Source organism: Tamandua tetradactyla, chromosome 3, assembly GCF_023851605.1.
Source record: "Tamandua tetradactyla isolate mTamTet1 chromosome 3, mTamTet1.pri, whole genome shotgun sequence".
Classification (NCBI taxonomy): Eukaryota; Metazoa; Chordata; class Mammalia; order Pilosa; family Myrmecophagidae; genus Tamandua; species Tamandua tetradactyla.
This window is the reverse complement of record NC_135329.1, coordinates 175,536,805-175,561,286: the sequence shown is the minus strand read 5'-3', so window position 1 is coordinate 175,561,286 and position 24,482 is coordinate 175,536,805. Positions and strand designations below refer to the sequence as shown.

General features: G+C 38.1%; 1 protein-coding gene across 13 annotated transcripts in view; it reads left to right on the top strand.

Annotated features, from left to right (window-relative positions):
- The window catches only part of HYCC2 (hyccin PI4KA lipid kinase complex subunit 2), a 118,780-nt gene that overhangs the window by 21,956 nt on the left and 72,342 nt on the right, over nt 1-24,482 (top strand). The window contains exon 2 of one of the 13 annotated variants that reach the window (XM_077154655.1): nt 11,010-11,094. The exons of 9 other annotated variants lie outside the window; for them this stretch is intronic. The gene's annotated coding sequence lies outside the window, so the exon portion shown is untranslated. Of the gene's footprint in view, nt 1-11; nt 11,095-14,760; nt 15,761-24,482 lie in introns of those variants that run through there. 3 more of the 13 variants (XM_077154651.1, XM_077154653.1, XM_077154652.1) reach the window with 3 other exon arrangements.

Sequence of the window (24,482 nt, the reverse complement as noted above, 5' to 3'; positions counted from 1 at the left end):
ACGTTGCTTTGCATATCTCCATGTCCTGTGTGCCCCCTCCTTTCCTTCAGGGCCCAGACTCTTCCAAGTATTATGTACTATCTGATCTGAAAAACCTCTGTTTTTTTTTTTTCCTTTTTTCTTTTCCCCCGTCAGCTTTGCCCCATCTGCACCAGGGCAAAAACCAGCATCTTCAGCTTTTACTCCAGGTTCAGCTGAGCTGGGGGCCTATTTTTAGTAGTCAGAATTTGTGAATTAATTCCACAGTTGGAGCTTGCTTGTGCTCAACCCCTACTGCTGGTGAGGTCCCTTTCCTTTCCCCTCTGGGAAACAGCCTGTGGGGGAGGGGCACTAGCCGCCATGTTTTGGGGAACTCACGGTTCTGGGGGGTAGTTCGCAGCCAGTCCAGCTGGTACAGACTGGGGTATATGTGTGTCTGGTCACTGACGTGGCCCCAGGAGTTGTTCTGTACTGTTCCTGGCTATTTAGTAGCTGTTCTGGAGGATGAACTAAATCCCACAGCTCACTAAGCCGCCATCTTGGCCCCTCATCATAATGGTGACTCTGTATGATAGTCTTAAGAGACTATTACAATAATTCAGGCAAAAGAGAAGGGTCTAAACTGAGGCAGTGAGTAGTAAAAGAGATGTCTAGATAAGTGGCTTGCTCCTGACTGGACATTGAAGATGAGGCAGTGGGAAGAGACTGGGATTGTGATGGTTAGTCTTGTGTGTCAGTTTTGCTAGGCTGTAGTATCCAGTTATTTAATCAAACACCAATGTAGATGCTGCTATGAACATATTTTTTTCAGTAAAAAATGTTTTTTTATTATAATTTTTTTATTTTTTTAAACATAGCAATATACAAGCTTGAACATTCTTACCACATGATCATTTCATTCTTGGTATATAATCAATAACTCACAGTATCATCTCATAGTTGTACATTCATCACCATGATCATTTCTTAGAACATTTGCATCAATTCAGAAAAAGAAATAAAAAGAAAAAAGAAAAAAACCTCATACATACCATACCTCTTACCCCTCCCTCTCATTGATTGCAATTTTTTCCATCTACCCAAAATATTTTAGCCTTTGTTTTCCCTGTTTTTTTCTATCACTCCCTTTCATTAATCACCAGCATTTCAGTCTACTAAGTTTATTTTACATTTGTTCCCCCATTATTTATTTATTCAAAATGTTTTTATGTTTATATGTAAAAACGAAAACTTACAGAGTAAGCTTGTTTCTTTTAAAGTTTCTTAAATAGTATCTTTTTTTTTTTCCACATGGGCAGGCACTGGGAAATGAACCCTAAATGGTATCTATTTTAAAAAGTATTTTTATTGACAAATCTTCACACGCATGCAGTCCATACATGGTGTACAATTAGTGGCTCACAGTATCATCACATAGTTGTCTGTTTAACACCATGATCATTTTTTTAGAATATTTGTATCACTCCAGAAAAAGAAATAAAAAGAAAAATTTCATACATTCTGTTCTAGTTTGCTAGCTGCTAACACACCAGAGATGGATTGGCTTTTAATAAAAGGGAATTTATTTTGTTGAGTTCTTCAGAGGAAAGGCAGCTAACTTTCCACTGAGGTTCTTTCTTATGTGGGAAGGCACAGGATGGTCTCTGCTGGCCTTCTCTCCAGGCCTCTGGGTTCTGACAGCTTTCCCCAGGGTGATTCCTTTCTGCACCTCCAAAGGCCTGGGCTTAGCTGCAAGTGCTGAGATGAGGAATGCCGAGCTGCTTAGGCTGTGCTACATTGTGCTCTCTCATTTAAGCACCAGCCAATTAAGTCAAAGGTCATTCATTGCAGCAGGCACGCCCCCTAACCCACTGCAGATGTAATTAGCAACAGATGAGGTTCACATACCATTGGCTCATGTCCACAGCAACAGAACTAGGTGCCTTCACCTGGCCAAGTTGACAACTGAGTCTACCACACATCCCAAACCCCTTACAACTCCATCTCATTGATTAGTATTTCCATCTACCCAATTTATTTATTTATTTGGTATGGGCAGGCACTGGGAATCGAAGCCAGGTCTCTGGTATGGCAGGTGAGAACTCTGCCATTGAGCCACTGTTGGCCACACCTACCCAATTTATTTTACCCCTCATCCCCCCTATTACTTATTTATTTATATTTATCCATATTTTTTTAGTCATCTATCCATACCCTGTATAAAAGGAGCATCAGATACAAAGTTTTCACATTCACACAGTCAGATTGTAAAAGCTGTATTGTTAGACAGTCTTCTTTAAGAATCAAGGCTCCTGGAACACAAGTTTCAGGTATTTCCCTCCAGCCACTCTGATACACCCATAAACTAAAAATAGATATCTATATGATGCATAAAAATAACCTTCAGGATAACCTGTCAATTCTGTTTGAAATCTCTCAGCCACTTCAACTTTATTTTGTCTAATGTCTCTCTTCACCCTTTTGGTCAAGAAGGCTCTCCCAGTCCCATGATGCCAGGCCCTGGCTCATCCCAGGAGTTCAGTCCCATCATGCCAGGGAGATTTACACCCCTGGGGGTTGTGTCCCACATAGGGGAGAGGTCAGTGAGTTTACCTGCTAAGTTGGCTTAGATAGGAGGGCTGCAAATGAGCAACAAAAGAAGTTCTCTGGGGGTGATTCTTAGGCCTAATTTAAAGTAGGCTTAGCCTATCCTTTGCAGGAATAAGTTTCATAGTGGTGAAATTCAAGATCAAGGGTTCAGCCTGTTGATTTGGTTGTCCCCATTGGTTGTGAGAATATCGGGAATTCTCCAAAAGGGAAAGTTGAGTATTTCCTCCTTTGCTGTGAATATATTTTATGGATGTGTTTAACATCTACAGTCAGTTAACTTTGAGTAAAAGAGATTACCCTATGTGCTGGTTTGAAAGGAAGCATGCCCCCTAAGAAAAGCCATGTTTTAATATAAATCCCAGTTCATAAAGGTAGAATAATCTCTATTCAATACTGTATGTTTGAAACTGTAATGAGATCATCTCCCTGGTTGATGTGATTTAGTTAAGAATGGTTGTTAAACTGGATTAGGGGATGACATGTCTCCACCCATTTGAGTGGGTCTTGATTAGTTTCTGAAGTCCTATAAAAGAGGAAACATTTTGGAGATTCAGAGAGATTCAGAGAGAGTGATACTACGAAGCAGAGAGTCCATCAGCCAGCAACCTTTGGAGATGAAGAAGGAAGATGCCTCCCGGGGAGCTTCATGAAACAGGAAGCCAGGAGAGAAAGCTAGCAGATGATGCTGTGTTCGCCATGTGCCCTTCCAGCTGAGAGAGAAGCCCTGACTGTGTTTGCCACATGCCTTCTCACTTGAGAGAGAAACCCTGAACTTCATCGGCCTTCTTGAACCAAGGTATCTTTCCCTAGATGCCTTTGATTGGACATTTCTTTAGACTTGTTTTAATCGGGACATTTTCTAGGCCTTAGAACTGTAAACTAGCAACTCATTAAATTCCCCTTTTTAAAAGCCATTCCGTTTCTGGTATATTGCATTCCAGTAGCTAGCAAACTAGAACACCCTATATCTATGTGTGTGTGTTTTATATATATATATGTATGTGTGTATGTATGTATACATATACATATTTTTTCCTAAATCATTTGAGATTTGGAGACATCCTGCCTTGTCTAAATGTTTTAGTATTTCTTAAGAACAATTATTTTCTATAACTAGTACAGTTATGAAAAATCATGAAATTTAACATGATAGAATAGTTCATATTCAAATTTCATCAGTGCAGGATTGCATGTTGCATGTAGTTGATACTGTCTTTAGTCTCCTTTATTATAAAGAGTTTTTTATCCTTTCTTTGTCTTTCATAACATTGACATTTTTGACAAGTACAGTCTCATTTTCCATTGTTCTGTAGAATGTCCCTTAATTTGAGTTTGTCTCATGTTTCTTCATCATGATATTAAGATTATCTATCATAATCATTTAAACATTCCAAACACAGGGATCCAGAATAAGAATGAGGGCCTTTAATCCTATACAGCTTAATATATTACCTGGATAAATCCCAGAGTATATTAAACCGATAATCAGAAACAATTGGCAAGGTCCCTTGAGGGATGGGAGAAAAAATATGGAACTATTAAACTTTCCCACTAGGGAAACCTTTGATACTGTGTCAATCATTAGGGACAATCAAATCAATAATCCAAGCCCTTGATCTGAGGCTTGCTCTAGTGAAGCTTATGTTTGTGGCAGAGAAGCTTAGCCTGTCTATAGGTATGCCTCTTTTATTGCTCAGTTGTGGTGTCTCTCTCTCTCTCTCATCCCAACTCTGTGAGTGAAATCATTGCCCTCCGCCCTACATGGGACATGATATCCAGAGGTGAAAGTCTCCCTGGTGGCATGGGAGATGACTCCCAGGGATGAGCCTGGCCCTGGCACCATGGGATCGACAATGCCATCCTGACCACAAAAAGGGTAAAAGAAGTGTGACTAATTAAGTATCAGTGGCTGAGAAAGTTCAGATAGAGTTGAGAGGCTACTCTGGAGGTCACTCTTACACAAGCTTCAGTTAGACGTATCTCCAGTTAGACATATCATAGCTTTCCAGACTCCAATGAAAACCATTCCTGCCAATTCTAAAGAACATTTAGAACGTTATAAAATATTCTACAAAGGTTCCATGCAGTAGGGTAACTTTCCAGAAATCTGCAACCTCCAGATGGGCTCCTGGACCAGATAAGTCCTGAAATATAGAGTCCAGCCCTTCTAGAACATCAAATAGTTCCATCCCTCTATCCCATATTATCGATAGCCCTTCCACCATGAATAAGTTAGAATGGGTATAGCCCAAATACCCCTAAAGAATGGGAGAAAGATCAAAGGTGATAGTGTAGTTATACAGAGAAGGTAGGGTTTAACAAACCAATATGATTGCTGTATCATTATATGGTTTTCTTTTACTTTCTAGTATCTTAGAGCAGCTAGAAGTAAAAGCCTAAAATTGTGGAATTGTAACCCATCCCAAATTCTGAAATCTGTTGTACAACTAATTGTTGCTATGTGCTTAGAAATTTATTGCTTTTTTATATATGTTATTTTCCACAAAAAAGTTGATTGTGGTGATAAATGCACAGCTATATAATGATATTCTGAGCAATTATTGTATACTTTTGATGATTACATGGCATGTGTATATACAATATGTATCAAAAAAAAATAAAAGATTATCTATCCTAGGCAGAAATACCATAGAAATGATGCTCTATTCTCATTGCATTGTATCAGTTGGTACATGTATTACTCTACACGTACCAATGCTGTATCCCAGAAATGGTTTTTAAAAAGGAAATTTATTAAATTGCGAGTTTATAGTTCTAAGGCCATAAAAATTTCCAACCTAAGGCATCCAGAGAAAGATACCTTGACTCAAGGAAGGCTGTCTGTCTGTCACATGGAAAGGCATGTGGTTGGCATCTGCTGGTCCTTGTTCCCAGTTCCATTGCTTCCAGCTTCTTGATACCAGTGTTTTCCTGTCTAAGCATCTGTGGACCTTTACTTAGGTCTGCTGAAACATAACCTGGGTTCTTAACTTGCTTAGAAACTCATGGGAAGACACATGGCTATGTGTGCTTGGCTCTGCATCTCCAAACGTCCATGTCTTGGTGTCTGCTCTCTCTGTCGGCATGCCATACATCTTCACATTTGTGCGTCTCTGTTGGCTCTGAAGCACCTGTGTTTTCTCCAAACTGTCTCCCCCTTTAAAGGACTCCAGTAAACTAGTCAAGACCCATCTTGAATGGGCAGGGTCACATCTCCATCTAATCAAAAGGCCACACCCACAATTAGGCATGTCACATCTCTATGGAAGTAATCTAATCAAAAGGTCATGCTCACAATTAAGTGGGTAAGTCTCCATGGAAACAATCTAATCAAAGGTTTCCACCCTACAGTATTGAATTAGGATTGAAGAGTGTGGCTTTTCTAGGGTACACAACACTTTCAAGCCAGCACAGTATATAATTTTGATTTGTGACATTGCTAATGATATTCACTTTGAACACTTGTAATTTCTGCAAGGGTTTTTCCACTCTGAAGTTCTTAGTTCCCTATTTGTAACTAATAATTAATGAGTGAGGAGATGATGTTGTAAATGTTCTGTTCCTTCTCAAGCTCTCACCCATTGAGGTCTTCTAATTGAGTCACTCTAATTATTAGTTGGTAATTTGCTATAAGGAAGAGTTTTCCCTTCTCCCACACTTACGTATGTATAATTGTACATTATGTGTGGACTCATGAATTTTTAGTTTATTTATTGAGCTGTAATCCATTTCAATGAGTTGTAATCCAATAGTGTTATTTATTTTGGTACTAAAATTGTTTCAGATTTAGTGGTGAGAGCCACTTCATAAAGGTCCTTGGGTCCTTTTGACGTGTACCCTTGTATCTTTAGTACTTCTTTCTTTCTAATCCCATGTGATATTCCAGATTTACATTATACATTCCCTTTTCAAGCTATGGAATCAGCCATTTCAAGGAGTCCTCCTTCCTTTTAATGGGGGGAGGTATTTAGTAACCAAGTTCTGGGTGCTATATATGCTTGATTATGCATTCATCTATCTCTCTATTTCATCTTTAATCTATCTGTCTTTAAAACTATGGTTTCCTACTGATATATTAGATACTGGAGACTAAAAGAAATATCAATTTAATGATTCAGCAATCATTCATTTGTTAAATCCTATCTTCTCTGTATAACTTCACCATCACCTTTGACCTTTCTGCCTTTCTCTTTAGATGTGTTTGGGCTATGGCCATTCTAACTTTTTCATGTTGGAAGGTTCTGTAACTAATATGTGGTAGGGAGATGGAACTAGCTGAAGTTCTAGAGAGGCTAAGCCCTCTAGGTTTCAGGACTTATCTGGTCCAGGGTCCCATCTGGATGTTGTAGGTTTCTGGAAAGTTACTCTAGTGCATGGAACCGTTGTGGAAACTTATCTTTTGTCCTAGGTGTTCTTTAGGATTGGCTGAAATGGTCCTGGTTGGAGTTTGGCAAGTTATGATAGCTAGCAAAGTCCAGCTGAATCTTGCATAAGAGCAACCTCCAGAGTAGGCTGTCGACTCTATTTGAACTCTCTCTGCCACTGATACTTTATTTGTTACACCTTTTCCCCCCTTTTGGTCAGAATGGAACTGTTGATCCCATGGTGCCAGGGCTGGATTCATCCCTGGGAGTCACCTCCCATGCTGCAGGGAGGTCCTGTATATCATAGAGGGAACGGCAATGATTTCACATGCAGAGTTGGGCTTAGAGAGAATGAGGCCACATCTGAGCAACAAAAGTGGTCCTTCGGAAGTAACTCTTAAGCATACCTATAGATAGACTGAGCTTCTCTACTACCTACATAAGCTTCACCAGAGTAAGCCTCAAGATCAAGGGCTTGGCCTGTTTATTTGGGTGTCCCTAAAGTTTGACACAGTATCGGGGAATTCCCTGATGGTAAAGTTTAATAGTTCATATTTTTTCTCCCATCCCTCAAGGGTCTTTGCCAGTACTTTTTTATTATCTGTTTAATATACTCTAGGATTTATCCAGGCATTACATTAAGCTATATAGGATTAAAGGACCTCTTTCTTATTCTGGGCTCCCTGTGTTTCATTTGTTCAAATGAACTACAGATAGGTTGAGTTAGATTATGTGTTACAGAAAATTTAGGCTCTAGATCAAGTAAACCTTTCTTCCTTTGGTCTCATAGAGTATGTGTGTTTCTAAAATAGGCAATGTTTTCCTTAACCCTGTGTTCTTAATTACTTTAACCCTGACCTGTTCAGCTTCATTCTTATCTCTGAATACCAGATCAAATACATATAACAGCCTCTCAAAATCCAGTAATAATAATTACCACTCTGGACTAAATGTGTCTGCTATAAGAGTTTACAGTCTAGGCCCCTGTTTTCTTATAAGCATTTGCTTCTAAAGAAGACCATTCCATAATTGTTCTTTCGTTTCTGGGTTATTTTACCTCACCAAATGTCCCACACGTTCATTCACATTGTTGCATGCCTCATAATTTCATTCCTTTTTGTAGCAGCACAAAATTCGATCTTATGTATGCACCATCATTTGCCAATCTACTTCTCAGTCAGTGCATCCTTTAGCAGCCTGCATTCATTAGGTGTCATGTATAATGGCCAAAGTCCACAGTCCATCAATACTCTCAATTTTAGATAATTTTTCATTGTTCCCAAGGGAAAGATAACTGTTTTAGTTTGCTAGCTGCTGGAATGCAACACACCAGAGATGGATTGGCTTTTAATAAAAGGGAATTTATTTTGTTAGTTCTTCAGAGGAAAGGCAGCTAACGTTCCACTGAGGTTCTTTCTTACGTGGAAGGCACAGGATGGTCTCTGCTGGTCTTCTCTCCAGGCCCCTGGGTTCCAACAACTTTCCCCGGGGTGACTTCTTTCTGCATCTCCAAAGGCCAGGGCTGAGCTGCAAGTGCTGAGATGAGAAATGCTGAGCTGCTTAGGCTGTGCTACATTGTGCTCTCTCATTTAAGCACCAGCCATTTAAGTCAAATGTCACTCATTGCAGCAGACACGCCTCCTAGCTGATTGCAGATGTAATTAGCAGCAGATGTGGTTCACGTACCATTGGCTTTTGTCCACAGCAACAAAACTAGGTATGCTCACCTGGCCAAGTTGACAACTGAATCTAACTAACACAATAACCAATAAACACACCCTCACCGAATAGGAAATCTAAACCTCTTAACTCTTGTCCCTCCCTCATTATTTACCTTCATTTTCAACATAGCCCATAGCATACAATAGCAGTTTTCACCCTGTACCCTGAATATAAACAGTCTTTGTACACAAATCATACCTTTGGAATAGTTCTTGCAAGAACTAATTTATATTTCTGGTGTTAATCAGACATTTGCCTACTGATGTTTATTCACAATCACCAAAAGATGGAAGCCAAATGCCCATCAATAGACAAGTGGATTAACAAATTGTGGTATATACATATGATGGAATACTGTGCACCAATAAGATGAAATGATGTCCTGCAGTACGTGACAAGATGGGTGAGCCTTGAGGACATAAGGCTGAGTGAAATAAGCCAGATACAAAAGGATAGATACATATGATTCCAGTTTTATGACCAAGGTAAAGTAAAATCAGAGACTTATAGTACAGTATATAAGGGATTTACAGATACATAGAAGCTAGATATGGGTGAATGGCTAGCTAATGATGTTGAACTCCAATATAAGGGAATAAATAGAAGTGAAGGTGGTTCTTTAGTGGATCTGTAAGTAACATTACCATTTTGAAGATAAACAGGATTGAAAAGGGTTGTAAGGCATAATTTCTATTCCACCTGACATGACTATTTTGCTCATGAGCCTGCTTAGCAAATGGGCTAATGTTGAAAATGAAAACATCAGCAACTGGTGCCATAGGTGATGGGACCAAACCATAGATCTGTACTACTGGTCACCTTTTCAGGCATAGTGAACAGCCAGATACACTGCTTGAAGTGTGCATACTGGGAGGATTTCCCTTCTCTGTTGGACCACCTCTGTCTAGGGGTAATGACAGCATACACTATGGAACCAGTTAAACCTGAATTTTTTTGTTAACCAGGTATGATTTTGTTCCTTTTTCATATGGTCATAGGGAACTTTATAAGGCCGTAGATTAAGGGAGAGTCACAGTAAGTAGAGGTAAGTGCCGTGAGTGTCTGAACGATTTAAGCTCTTTCGGCTTCTTTGTACTTTTAGGGCCTTCTCTAATCTAATCATATATAGATGTAATTTTTGAGTTAGGATTAGCTGGGTATGGTATGCTATCAACTAGTCTTCAAATAATGGCCTACAGCAGGCAGAGTTCCGCCTGCCATGCCAGAGACCCGGGTTTGTTTCCTGGTGCCTGCCCGTGCAAATAAATAAATAAAAAATAATGGCCTAAAATTTTTAAATAAAGATTTATTTATTGCCCATGTAAAATCCGTTGCAAGTAGGATAACCCCAAGGCAGATGATCTCCAGGTTTTCAATCACTATTTCATTTCTACATTGATCTCAGCTTCCTTTATCATACTGACAAGGGAAGAACAGGCTGGAGAATTGCTTCCTGGCAAGTAAATGCTTCTACAGGGTTTATTTCTCCTCATTGGCCAAAGCACGTCATGAGGTCATGTCTGACATAAAGATTGTAGAGAAGTATAGTCCTCCTGTAGGCCCTGAAGAAGAGGAAAAACTAGTATCTAATATACAGTATCATTTCCACTTAATCGAATGCTGCTAGCACATTCAACATTATAGCTTGATAGGTCAGAACATCCAGTTCTTCAGATTAGCTCAGGTCACGTGGTCACTTTGGTACCCTATGGTCAGTTTCTGCCAGGACCCAAAAGTTAAGCAAAGCTGATTTGTCAAAATGAGAATAATCATCTGCAGAAGACAGCATAGCTTTAGTCAATCATTTGAAGGCCTTAAGAGCAAAACTTAAGATTAAAAACCAGGGGCGATTTTGCTCCCCCCGGGACATCTGACAAGTGGAGGCATTTTTTGGCTGTTGCAATTTGGAGAGAGTGCTACTGACTTTTAGTGGGTAGAGACTAGGGATTCTCCTAAATATCCTACCATGAACAGGGCAACCCCTCACAATTTCAGGAGTACCTTAAGTCTCAGTAGTGCCAAATTGAGAAACCCTGCTCTAAAAGCCTAGTGGTCAATGTTATGATTCTTCTGTTAGGACCTATGGGTAGCTTTAAGCAATCAGTTTATAATCTACCACAAATACTTTGATCACCATTGGACTTGTTGGTTCATAAGGCCCAAATGGCAGAGGAACTTACACTGCTGCCTTGACCTGTTGTACTGCCTTCTTTTGTCCTGGGTCCCATTTAAAACTGGCAGCTTCATGAGTTATTTAAGGAATGGGGCAGAGCAACACACTAAGTGTAATTTATGTTATTTCTAGAATTTAAAGGTCTACTGAGCACTGTGCTTCTTTCTACGTGGTATTTGCAGGTTGAGCTATGGCAACTTGTCCTTCATCTTGAATTTAGAATCTTGATGTACTCCAAACCAGTGGTCCCCTGGAGACTTTATCAAGGTAGCAGTCTCCTAAATTTCCATACGATTCTTTCACCCTCTGATGTGTGTATCTTTACCTGGGTATCTTGCTGGCTAGATGAAATCAGCATGATGTCCTCAGGATAGTGAACAAGTATAATAACTAGTAGGTTAGAAGATCAAAGTTCTTCTGATCTAAATAGTCCAGGGTCTGACTTTACCACTTGTTAGCCATGTGTACTTGGGCAAATTATTTAACCTCTCTATGCTTGTTTTTTCATCTGTAAAATGGAGATAATAATAGTACCTACCACATATATATGGTTGTTATAAATAGTAAATGAGTTGTGTAATCTACTTAGAATAGTGCCCAGGATGCAGTGAATGCTATATAAATATTAGTTTTTTAAAAATGCATATATAATACAAAGTCTAAGGAGAAAATATAGGTATCTTTATAATGTCAGAAGACAGAAGAACAAAAGGTAAAGTGAAAACTCAACAGGAGTTTTTATCTTTTGGGCTCTGAGGGGTGCCAGGCTTTCTCTTATACCATTTTATCAAGACTGAGGGACAGTTGTCATTTTTAGGTATATTAATCTTGGGATTCTATTTTTTTAAAGCACCTTTTTAAGTACTCTCTTTATAAATAAAATCATAGTATGTGTTGAATTTTCTTTAAAATAAACCAACAGGGAAGAGGGAAAGAAGGAAGTATAGACAAAAGGATATTGAACATATTAATAACTTATTGAAGTATAATGACCACATACGGGTTTGAGATACCATTTGCTATACTTTTGTGTATGTTAGAAAATTTCCAAATTAAGAAGCTTTGTTTTTGCTGAATCTCTTAAAAAAAAAAAAAGGAAGAGGGGAGGATTTTATTAAAAAACAGAAAAGCACAATATTATAAAAAAGAAAAAGATTAACAAATTTGATTAGGTTTTTTTCTTTATTACAGGAGTTGTGGATTTACAGAACAATCATACATATAATGCAAGATTCCCAAATATCACTTTCTATAATGCTTTGCATTAATGTGGAATATTTGTCCCAAAGATCAAAGCACATTTTATAATTGTACTTTTAACTATAGTTCATGGTTTAACTTATGGTTCCACAGGTTGTGTAGTATAGTTCCATAGATTAAAAAAAAATTTATTCTGTTACCATATATACAACCCAACATTTTGCCTTTTAACCACATTCAGATTTTATTTCAGTGCTGTTAATTATTTTTTTTGTACTAGCATCACCAGCATCCATTACCAAAACATTTCCACTGTTCCAGATAGGAATCTGTAGATTTTAAGCCATAACTTCCCATTCCCTATCCCTACCCTGTTGCCTTATAACCTATATTCTGGAGTCTGATTCTATGGGATAACCTTTGTTCTGCATTTTGATTTATGAGTTTGCTTATTCAAATTATTTCATGTCTGTGAAATCATACAATATTGGTTCTTTTTTTGTGTCTGGCTCATTTCACTTACCATATTGTTTTCAAGTTTCAGCCATGCTGTCGCACAGATGAGAACTTCATTCCTTTTTTTTTTAATTTTTTATTTTTATTGATACATCTTTGAGCACACACAGTCCATACATGGTGCACAACCAGTGGCTCACAATATCATTACATAGTTGTGTATTCATCATCATCATCATTTTTTAGCGCATTTGCATCACTCCAGAAAAAGAAATAAAAAGAAAAAACTCATACATTCTATACCCTTACCCCTCCCTCTCATTGACCATCACTATTTCAGTCTACCCAATTTATTTTATCCTTTATTCCCCCTATTATTTATTTTTTTTCTGTATTCATCTGTCCATACCCTGGATAAACCTTCCAGACACAAGGTTTTCACAATCACACAGTCACATTGTAAAAGTTATATATCTTTATACAATCGTCATCAAGAATCAAGGCTACTGGAACACTGCTCAGCAGTTTCAGGTACTTCCCTTCAGCCACTCCAATGCACCATAAACCAAAAAGGGATATCTATATAATGTGTAAGACTAACCTCCTGGGTAACTTTTCAACTCTGGTTGAAATCTCTCGGCTACTGAAGCTTTATTTTGTCTCATTTCTCTTCCCCCTTTTGGTCAAGAAAGCTTTTTCAATCACCTGATGCTGGGTCCCGGTTCATCTCAGGAGTTCTGTCCCATGTTGGCAGGGAGATTTACACCCCTGGGAGTCATGTCCCACATAAATGAGGAGGGCAGTGAGCTCACCTGCTGATTGATTTAGAAAGAGGGGCCACATCTGAGCAACAAAAGAGGTTCTCTGGGGGTGACTCTTAAGCATAATCATAGGTAGGCTTAGTCTATCCTTTGCAGGAATAAGTTTCATAGTGGCAATCCCCAAGTTTGAGGGCGCGGCCTGTTGATTTGGTTGTCCCTACTGCTTGCAAGAATATCAGAAATTCTCCAAATGGGGAAGTTGAGTATTTCCTCCTTTCTCCCCAGTCTCCCAAGGGAACTTTGCAAACACTTTATTCAGTGCCCAAATCACTCTGGGATAAATCAGGGCATCGCACTACCCTGGACAAACCAACAAAATCTTTGTCCTGTTCAAAATCCCATGTACTTATGGTGTTCAACTAAACTGACCATGCAAATTAAATTAGGAAATGCACTATTCAAAATATAAATTTTGCACAAAATAAACATCTCTTCCCTTGGTCTCACATAGATATTTAAAATATGACAATATTACTCTTTACCCTGTATCCTGCTCTGCCTTAGTCCTACCCAGATCTACTTTGTTCGTATCTCTAGTCAATGTCTGATCCCTTTTCAACAGTTCCCGCCTGGGGTACTACTGACTTTCATAACTTCAGAAGCTCTAACCCTGAGTCTCAGTTGTCACATAAATACCGGAAGTTCTTGGAAACAACCAAGTGAGATACAACTAGCTCATTTTCTCAGAATTTAGATATAATAATTACTACTCCTGACTATATGTGACTGCTGTTTAAGAGCTTACAATCTAGGACCCTTTACAATAGACCCCAACCTGATAACCCATGCTCTCAACATCAATTCACTGAGTTTTTATATTGTAGTTAGTCCATATCAGTGAGGCATGATAATATTTGTCTTTTTGTTTTTGACATTTCATTCAACATCCAGTCCTTAAGGTTCATTTACCTAGTTGCGTGCCTCACAGTTTCATTCCTTTTTATATCTGAATAAAATTCTTTTGTGTGTGTACCACATTTTATTTATCCATTCATCAGTTGATGAACTGTTAGGTTACTTCTATCTTTTGACAACTTTGTATAATGCTTCTATGAACATTGGTGTACAATATCTGTTCAAGTCCCTGCTTTCAGTTCTTTGGTGTATACACCTAGTAGTGGGATTGCCAGGTCGTATGGTAATTCTATACTTAATTTAGTGAGGAGTGGCTAAACTGTCTTCCACAGCAGGCACCATTTTACATTCCCACCAGCAATGAATAATGTTCCTGTTTTTCCACTTCTTACATGTATAATTTTCCATTTTTTTAATCGCAGCTCTTCTAATGGGTGTGAAGTGATGCTTCATTGTGGTCTTGATTTGCATTTCCCTAACAGCTATTGATGTTTGAGCATCTTTTCATGTGCTTTCTGGCCATTTGTATATTCTCCTTGGAGAAATGTGTATTGAAGTCTTTTGCCCATTTTTAAATCAGATTGTTTGTCATTTTGCTGCTAAGTTAAATGATTTCTTTATATAGTCTGTTTATTAAATCTTTATGGGATAAATTGTTTCCAAATATTTTCTCCCATTGTTTAGTTCTCATTTTACTTTCAAGATAAAGTGCTTTAAAGCACAAAAGTTTTTAATTTTGATGAGGCCCCATGTTCTAATTTGCTAGCTTCCGGAATGCAATATACCAGAAGCAGAATGGCTTTTTAAAAAGGGGGAATTTAATGAGTTTGTAGTTTACACTTCTAAGGTCAAGAAAATGTCCCAATTAAGACAAGTCTATAGAAATGTCCAATCTAAGGCATCCATCCAGGAAAAGATACCTTGGTTTCAAGAAGGCCGATGAAGTTCAGGGCTTCTCTCTCAAGTGAGAAGGCACATGGCGAACACAGTCAAGGCTTCTCTCTCGGCTGGAAGCACATGGTGGACACGGCGTCATCTGCTAGCTTTCTCTCCTGGCTTCCAGTTTCATGAAGCTCCCCGGGAGGCGTTTTCCTTCTTCATCTCCAAAGGCCTCTGGCTTGTGGACTCTCTGCTTCGTGGTGCTGCAACATTCTCTGCTCTCTCTGAATCTCCCATTCTCCAAAACGTTTCCTCTTTTATAGGATGCCAATAAACCAATCAAGACCCACCCAAATGGGTGGAGACATGTCATCACCTAATCCAGTTTAACAACTACTCTTGACTAAATCACATCATCCGGGGAGATGATCTGATTACAATTTCAAACATATAGTATTGAATAGGGATTATTCTACCTTTATGAAACGGGATTTTGATTAAAACATGACTTTTCTAGGGGGCATACATCCTTTCAAACCAGCACACCCCATTTATCTATTTTTTCTTTTGTTACTTTTGCTTTGGTTGTAAAGTCTAAGAAACCATTACCTAACACAGGGTCCTGAAGATGCTTCCCTATGTTTTCTTCTAGGAGTTGGAGGTTCTGACTCTTATATTTAAGTCTTTGATCCATTTGAAATCAATGTTGTATATGGTGTGAGGTAAGAGTCCTGTCTTCCTCTCTCTTTTTTTATTTTTATTTTGCAAATGGAGATCTAGTTTACCCAGCACCATTTGTTGAAGAGACTTTTTTCTCAATTGAGTGGTCTTTGTCCCTTATTAAAATCAGTTGGCCATAAACGTGAGGGTTGATTTCTGAGTTCTCAGTTCTATTCCATTGATCTATATGTCTGTCCTTGTGCTACTATTGTTTGTTTTGATTACTCTCCATGATCAAAGTTTTTTGACTCTGTAATAAGTTTTTTTTCAAATATTTTTATTGACAAATCTTCACACATATACTGTCCATACATTGTATACAATCAGTGGCTCACAATATCATCACATAGCTGTGTATTCATCCCTATGATCATTTTTAGAACATTTGCATCACTTCAGAGAAAGAAAGAAAAAGAAAAAGAAAAGACTTATACATCCCGTACCCCTTACCCCTCCTTAGTATTTCAGTCTACCCAATTGTAGTAAGTATTAAGATTGGGTGATGTAAGTCCTCCAACTTTTTGAAGATGGCTTTGGCTGTTCAGGGCCCCTGATTAGCTTTTCCCATAATTTGCACATCTAAATTTACAAATGTTAACTTTAGAGGTAAGCTCTTTTATGTACATTTAATAAAGTTTAAAATTAAAAAGAGTATATCAGAACTTTTCAAGTCTCTTCAAGAACTAATGGAGAGATAAAAAAGGAAGAAATATTTAGTCACTTGAGGATAAAGCAGGGACAGGCATCTACCTATTTCGTTTGGTGCTTTTTCTTTTTACTGATTGTAGTTCTGGATTATATTTAAAATGATACCATCCTTTGACTGAAATATTTTTTGCCTTCAAGAAGAGCTTTTTTGAACTGTCTTAAGAGGGAAATTCTTTTAGTGGTAAAAGTGCCATTAAAACCAGAAACTGCCTTCCGTGATGCAACTCTTTGAATACCAACTGCCTTAAACATTTATTCAGTATTTGTAAAATTTATTTTAAGATTTAGGAGATTTTCCTGGAGTTTAATTTCCACTTTGATTTGTTCTTTGCCTACATTACCTATACATGCTGTATATTCAGTATATTTATAGATTCTTCTGAGATAGATACTACTTTTTGTGGTGGGAAAATGTTTTTATCTCTTATACTTGGAATACAGGGATCTGAAATTGATTCCTTCCTTCCTTCCTGCCCCCATCACTAAATGAGAAGAAGTTTATAAGACATGCCCAGCTTTAGCATTGAGAATGTGGTCTCAATATTATTTCCCACTGAAAGAGCCAGGGTTCCTTAGAGAAGTAGTTAATTTCAAGTCTAGGACAGAAAAAGTACAAGATGAGCCTGGAACATCTTGTCCTGGCAGGAACCTAGGTGGCTATCATCAATTGTAGGTTTATGACAAAAGGTCTTGAAACTGTTTTAGGGGTCCCCAAAACCAATCCTAGGTTTGATGATTCACTAGAATGACTCTCAGGACTCAGGGGTCATTATTTTCACTGTTATTGTTTGTAGCAGCAAAATGATACAAAGCAAAATCAGCAAAGTATAAGGCACGTGGGACAGAGTTTGGAGGAAAACAAGCACAGAGTTCTCTCCTCATAGAGTTGCACAGTATGCACTTAATTCCTCTGGTAATGAGTTGTGACAGTAAGAGTGAAGTGTTGTCTACCAGGGAAGCTCACTTGAGCCAGGTAGTTCTTACTGGGGTTGATCACACAGGCCACTGTTACTAAAATTTCAGACCACCTGAAGGAAAGCAGATATTTACCATAAGTCATTTGGTTTGCACAAACTATCTAGATGAACTGCTGTTATAGTGTGATTCAAGGTCCCAAGGGTGCAAAACCCTCTTGTCAGAACATTACAAGAGCTCAGTTCCTGGGAGTCAGCCAAGTCCACTCATGGAAATAGGGCCTTCTTAGAAATGGGCAGGGTTTGAGCCATCCAGGACTGCTGAGTCACCTCTTTCCAGCACTGGAACCAAGTCTAAAGAAGCTCCCACTGACCAATGATAGGATGACAATGTGTTGAAACATATCGTGTATATTTAAACCCAGAATTTTATAATGATACTTCAAGCAGATCAAAACAAAACTAATTGGTTCCCAGTAAAGGATGCTAGTAAAGCAACTCATTTGGAAAACTGTTAAATAAATGGAAAGAATTAAGCATTTATGCCATTTTTTCCCATAAAAATTCTTTACCAAATAGTAAAGGAAGATTTTCTTTATAGAAGTATTCTAGGTTAATAAATGAAGAAGAAAAGCTGGAACTAAATAATTAAATTACTACCATTTTGCAATCCCTGAAAATCCCTGAACATTAATCACCAATGACTGCTAATATCATAATACGTTGACAACCAGGTATTATGAGCCTTTTGATTGAAGAACATACCACTGGTAGTCATCCCTCCTCCTTCCCCATAATTAACCTAATCTAATCAAAGCACTATGTACAAAACTACCATTCTACAAGAATTATCGAGAACAGAGAAATATGTTGACATAATGAAGGTACAATTGGCAAAATCCAGACAATGGTAAATAACTCTGTTTCTTCAATAAATAATTATAAGACACACACAGAGACTTCTGCACATAGATTAAAAGAGACTTGAGGCAAATCATCTACTCCTGGTATGTGAACCTCATTTGGATCCTGGTTGAAACAGTGTTTAAAAACATTGACACAATTGTAAATATAATCACTGTTGGGATAGTTGATGATATTAAGGAATTATTGTTAAATTACTTTTATGATATTTTGGTTATGTTTTAAAAAGTTATCTTTTTTCTTTTAATTATTTTTAATTGATGCGTATTATATATTCACATGTTATGTAATCATCCAGAGTGTACAATCAGTGGTTCACAATATCATCATATAGCTGTGCATCTGTCATTACAATTGACTTTTTTTGTTGTTAAAAATAACATATATACAAAAGCACATCACAACGATTAGTTGTACAATAGATTTCAGAGTTTGATATGGGTTACAATTCCACAATTTTAGGTTTTTAATTCTAGCTGCTCTAAGATACTGGAGATTAAAATATCAGTATTTTAATCAGCACATCAGCACTCATTAGTTAAACCTGACCTTCTCTGTATAACTCCACTGTCATCTTTGATCTTTCTCCTGCTGTTTAGGAGTATTGGAGCTATGCCCATTCTAGCTTTTTCATGTTGGAAGGGGATAGGGAGATGAAATGAGTTGATGCGCTGAGAGGCTGGTCCCTCTGCGTTCAGGACTTCTCTGGTCCAGGGATTCATCTGGAGGTTGTAGATTTCTGGAAAGTTATCCTAGTGCATGGAACCTTTGTAGAATCTTATATAATGCTGTAGGTATTCTTTAGGATTGGCAGGAATGGTTTTGGTTGAGTTCTTATCTTTTAGCAGAACCGTCTTATGAAAGTTCGTAAGAAATATATATATAAGGAATAAAGTCAGCTACTGTGATTGAAGTATGGTCCTGATACACTTCTTGTTTGAAAAACATTGGGTGATTTAATTTACTTCCTAAGAGAATTTTATTATAACATTCTTTGTATTAAATGGACAAAAAGGGTCCATAGGGCCAAGATGGTGGCTTAGCAAGGTGTGGGATTTAGTTCATCCTCCAGAGCAGCTAGTAAATAGCAAGTAACAGTACAGAACAACTGCTGGGGCCACGTCAGTGACCGGACACAGAGTGTACCCCAGTCTAGACCAGCAGGACTGTCTGTGATTCCACCCAGAACCATGAGTTCCACAAGCTGTGGCAGCCGGTGCCCCTCCCCCCACAGTCTCCTTCCCAGAGGGGAAAGGAAAGAGACTTTACCAGCAGCAGGGGCTGAGCACATTCAAGCGCCAATTGTGGAATTAATTAACAAATTCTGACTACTAAAAATAGGCCCCCTGTTCAACTGAACCTCAAGTAAAAGTAGAGGGTGTTGGTTTTGCCCCAGTGCAAAGGGGGCGGGGCTGACAGAAAAAGAAGAAAAGAAACAGAGGTATTTTGGACCAGATAGCATGTACTACTTGAAAGGTTCTATGCCCTGAAGGAAAGGAGGGAGCACATAGGACCTGAAGGTACACAAAGCAACATACCAATTTAAGCTCTTGATTGGCAAACCCGAGGAATGGGGGCACTGCTCTGAAGAGGATTTTTATTTCTTTTTTGTGGCTGTGTTTCTATGGCTTGACTGCCATTTGGGTACAGCTACAAGGCTTCTCAGGCTCCAGCTGCCCCCGGCATAGACAGAATTGAGCTTCTTGGAGTGTTTGTCTGGAGCCTGTGCCTTCCCCAGGAGAGGGGTGGGGCCCAGCTCAGGTGGAATCCCCCCCTCAAGGAAGTCAGACCCCAGGGTCTGGAACAGTGAAGCAATTAAAGCCAGCCTACAACCTCTCCTCTATCTCAACCACGGCCCCAGCAGGGAGAGTCTGCTGAAGTTAAAAGTACCACATTACCTTATGCTTGTGGGACCTGCAGGCAGAAAAGCACCACATACTGAGCAGAATAGGAAAAACAAAGAGTCCAGATGCTTCATAGGAAAGTCTTTCAACCTGCTGGGCCTCAACCTCTTGGAAAACTGATGCAGGTGACTCTTCTCCTGTTAGGAGGCCAGTTTGGTCTGGGAAAATCTGGCTGGGGCCTATAATACCTAAGTAGACCCTCCTAAGGGTGGGGGGAAGGCACCATGCAGGCAGGGCCAGAAACAAGAAAACAAAAATTGAAAAATTCTCATCTTTTAAGCAAAATCTAAGCTAGAGGTCCAGAATAAGCTGCACTGAATGTCAAAGAACAGATAGTTGACAAAATCATCCAGCAATAAAATCCTAGGTAAAAAAAAAGTGAGAACAATCTCCAGAATAAACTAATTAAGATAATTAAACGCCTAGAAGCCAGCAAAAAATAATGAATCATACTAGGAAAATTGAAGATATGGCCCAGTCAAAGGAACAAAGCAACAATTTGAATGAGATACAGGAGTTGAAACAATTAATTCAGAATGTTCGAACAGACATGGAAAACCTCATCAAAAATCAAATTAATGAATTTAGGAAGAATATAAAGAAGGCAAGGAATGAACAAAAAGAAGAAATTGAAAGTCTGAAAAAAACAAATCACAGAACTTACAGTATGAAAGGCACAGTAGAAAAGATGAAAAAGTAATGAAAACCTACAATGTCAGATTTCAAGAGGCAGAAGATAGGATTAGTGAACTGGAGAATGAAACATCTGAAATCCGACATGCAAAAGAAAATACAGGGAAAAGAATGGAAAAATATGAGCAGGGACTCGGAATAAAATGACAACATGAAGCACATGCATATGCATGTTGCGGGTGTCCCAGAAGGAGAAGAGAAAGGAAAAGGAGGAGAAAAACTAGTGGAGGAAATTATCACTGAAATTTCCCAACTCAGGAAAGACTAAAAATTACAGATCCAAGAAATGCAGCATACCCCAAACAGAATAGATCCAAATAGATGAACTCTAAGACACTTAGTAATCAGAATGTCAGATGTCAAAGAGAAAGAGAGAATCTTGAAAGCAGCAAGAGAAAAACAATGCATCACATACAACAGAAGCAGAATAAGACTGTGCGTAGATTTCTCAGAAGAACCCATGGAGGGGAGAAGACACTGAGATGATATATTTGAATTACTAAAAGAGAAAAAATGCCAATCAAGAATTTTATATCCAGCAGAATTGTCCTTCAAAAATGAGGGAGAAATTAAAACATTTTCAGACAAAAAATCACTGAGAGAATTTGTGACCAAGAGACCAGCTCTGCAAGAGATACCAAAGGAGCACTAGAAGGAAAAGACAAGAGAGAGAGAGGTATGGAGAAGAGTGTAGAAATGAAGACTACCGGTAAAGGTAAAAAGAAGAAAAATTAGATATGACATACAAAATCCAAACGGCAAAATGGTAGAGGAAAGTACTACCCATACAGTAATAACACTAACTGTTAATGGATTAATACTCCCCAATCAAAAGACATAGACTGGCAGAATGGATTAAAAAACAGGACCCATCTATATGCTGTCTACAGAAAACACGTCTTCGACTCAAGAATAAGCATAGGTTATAAGTGAAAGGTTGGGGAAAGATATTTCATGCAAATAACAATCAGAAAAGAGCAGGAGAAGCTATACTACTACCCAACAAATTATACTTCAAATGGAAAACAGTTAAAAGAGACAAAGAAGGACACTATGTATTAATAAAAGGAACAATTCAACAAGAGACATAACAATCATAAATATTTATGCACTGAGCAGAATGCTCCAAAATACATGAGGCACACACTGAAAAGAGAAATAGACACACCTACCATTATAGTTGGAGACTTCAATTCCCCACTCTCATCAACGGACAGAACATCTAGACAGAAGATCAATAAAGAAACAGAGAAGTTGAATAATACGATAAATGAACTAGACTTAACAGACATTTATAGAACATTACACCCCACAACAGCAGGATATACCTTTTTCCCAAGTGCTCATGATTCATTCTCAAGGATAGACCATATTCTGAGTTACAAAGTAAGTCTCAATAAATTTTAAAAGACTGAAATCATACAAAACTCTTTCTCAGATCATAAAGGAATAAAGTTGGAAATCAATAATAGGCAGAGTGGCAGAAAATTCACAAATATGTGGAGGCTCAATAACACACTCTTAAACAACCAGTGTGTCAAGGAAGAAATTACAAGAGAAATCAGTAAATATCTCGAGGTAAATGAAAATGAAAACACAACATGTCAAAATTTATGGGATGCAGCAAAGGCAGTGCTAAGAGGGAAATTTATTGCCCTAAATGCCTATATCAAAAAAGAAGAAAGGGCAAAAATTCAGGAATTAACTGTCCACTTGGAAGAAGTAGAGAAAGAACAGCAAACTAACCCCAAAGCAAGCAAAAGGAAAGAAAAATGAAGATTAGAGCAGAAATAAATGAAATTGAAAACAATTGAGAATGTCAACAAAACCAGAAGCTGGTTCTATGAGAAAATCAATAAGATTGATAGACCCTTAGCAAAATTGACAAAAACAAGAAGAGACAGATGCAAATAAATAAGATCAGAAATGGAGGAGGAGACATAACCACTGACCCCACAGAAATAAAGGAAGTAATGAGAGGATACTTTGAGCAACTTTATGCTAATAAATATGACAATGTAGATGAAATGGACACCTTTCTAGAAAGGCATGAACAACCAATTCTGACTCGAGAAGAAATAAATGACATCAACAAACCAGTCACAAGTAAAGAAATTGTATCAGTCATTAAGAAGCTCCCCAAAGAGAAAAGGCCAGGACCAGATGGCTTCACATGTCAATTCTACGAAACATTCAAGAAAGAATTAGTACCAATCCTGCTCAAACCTTTCAAAAGACTTGAAGAGGAAGGAAAGTGACCTAACTCATTCTACAAAGCCGACATCACCCTCACACCAAAGCCAGACAAAGATGTTACAAAAAAAGAAAACTACAGACCAATCTTTCTAATGAATATAGATGCAAAAATCCTCAACAAAATTCTTGCAAATTGAATCCAGCAGCACATTAGAAGAATTGCACTCCATAAGCAAGTAGGATTCAACCCACGTATGCAAGGATCATTCAACATAAGAAAATCAAATAATGTAATACACCATATCCACGAATCAAAGCAGAAAAACCACATGATCATCTCGGATGACGCAGAAAAGGCATTTGACAAAATTCAATACCCTTTCCTGTTGAAAACACTTCAAAGCATAGAAATAGAAAGGAACTTCCTCAACATGATAAAGGGAATATATGAAAAACCCACAGCTAACATCATCCTGAATGGGGAAAAACTAAAAGCATTCCCCCTAAGATCAGGAACAAGACAATGATGTCCACTATCACCACTGCGATTCAACATCATGTTGGAAGTTCTAGCCAGAGCAGTTAGACAAGAAAAAGAAATAGAAGGCATCAAAATTGGAAAGGAAGAAGTAAAACTCTCACTGTTTGCAAATGGTATGATTCTATATGTCAAAAACCCTGAAAAATCCACAGCAAAACTTCTACAGCTAATGAATGAGTTTAGCAAAATGGCAGGTTACAAGATCAATGCTCAAAAATCTATAGTGTTTCTATACACTAGTAATGAACAATCTGAGGGAAAGTCAAGAAAATAATTCCATTTACAATTGCAACCAAATGAGTAAAGTATTTAGGAATAAATTTGACTAAAGAGCAAAAGACCTGTGCACAGAAAACTCCAAGAGATTGTTAAAGGAAATCGCAGAAGACCTAAATAAATGGAAGGGCATACCATGTTCATGGATTCGAAGACTAAATATTATTAAGATGTCAGTTCTACCTAAATTGATTTACAGATTCAATGCAATGCCACCTGAAATCCCAAAAACATACTTTCCAGAGCTAGAAAAACCAGTAACCAAATGTATCTGGAAGGACAGGGTGCCCCAAATAGCTAAAATTATCCTTCGAAAGGAAAATGAAATCGGAGGATTCATGCTACCTGACTTTAAGGCATATTACACAGCTGCAGTGGTCAAAACAGCATGGTACTGGCATAAAGATAGAATTATTGACCAATGGAATCAAATAGAGTGTTCAGATATAAACCTTCTCATCTATGGACAATTAGTCTTTGATAAGACAGTCAAGCCATCTCACCTGGGACAGAACAGACTCTTCAATAAATGGTGCCTAGAGAACTGGATATCCACATGCAAAAGAAT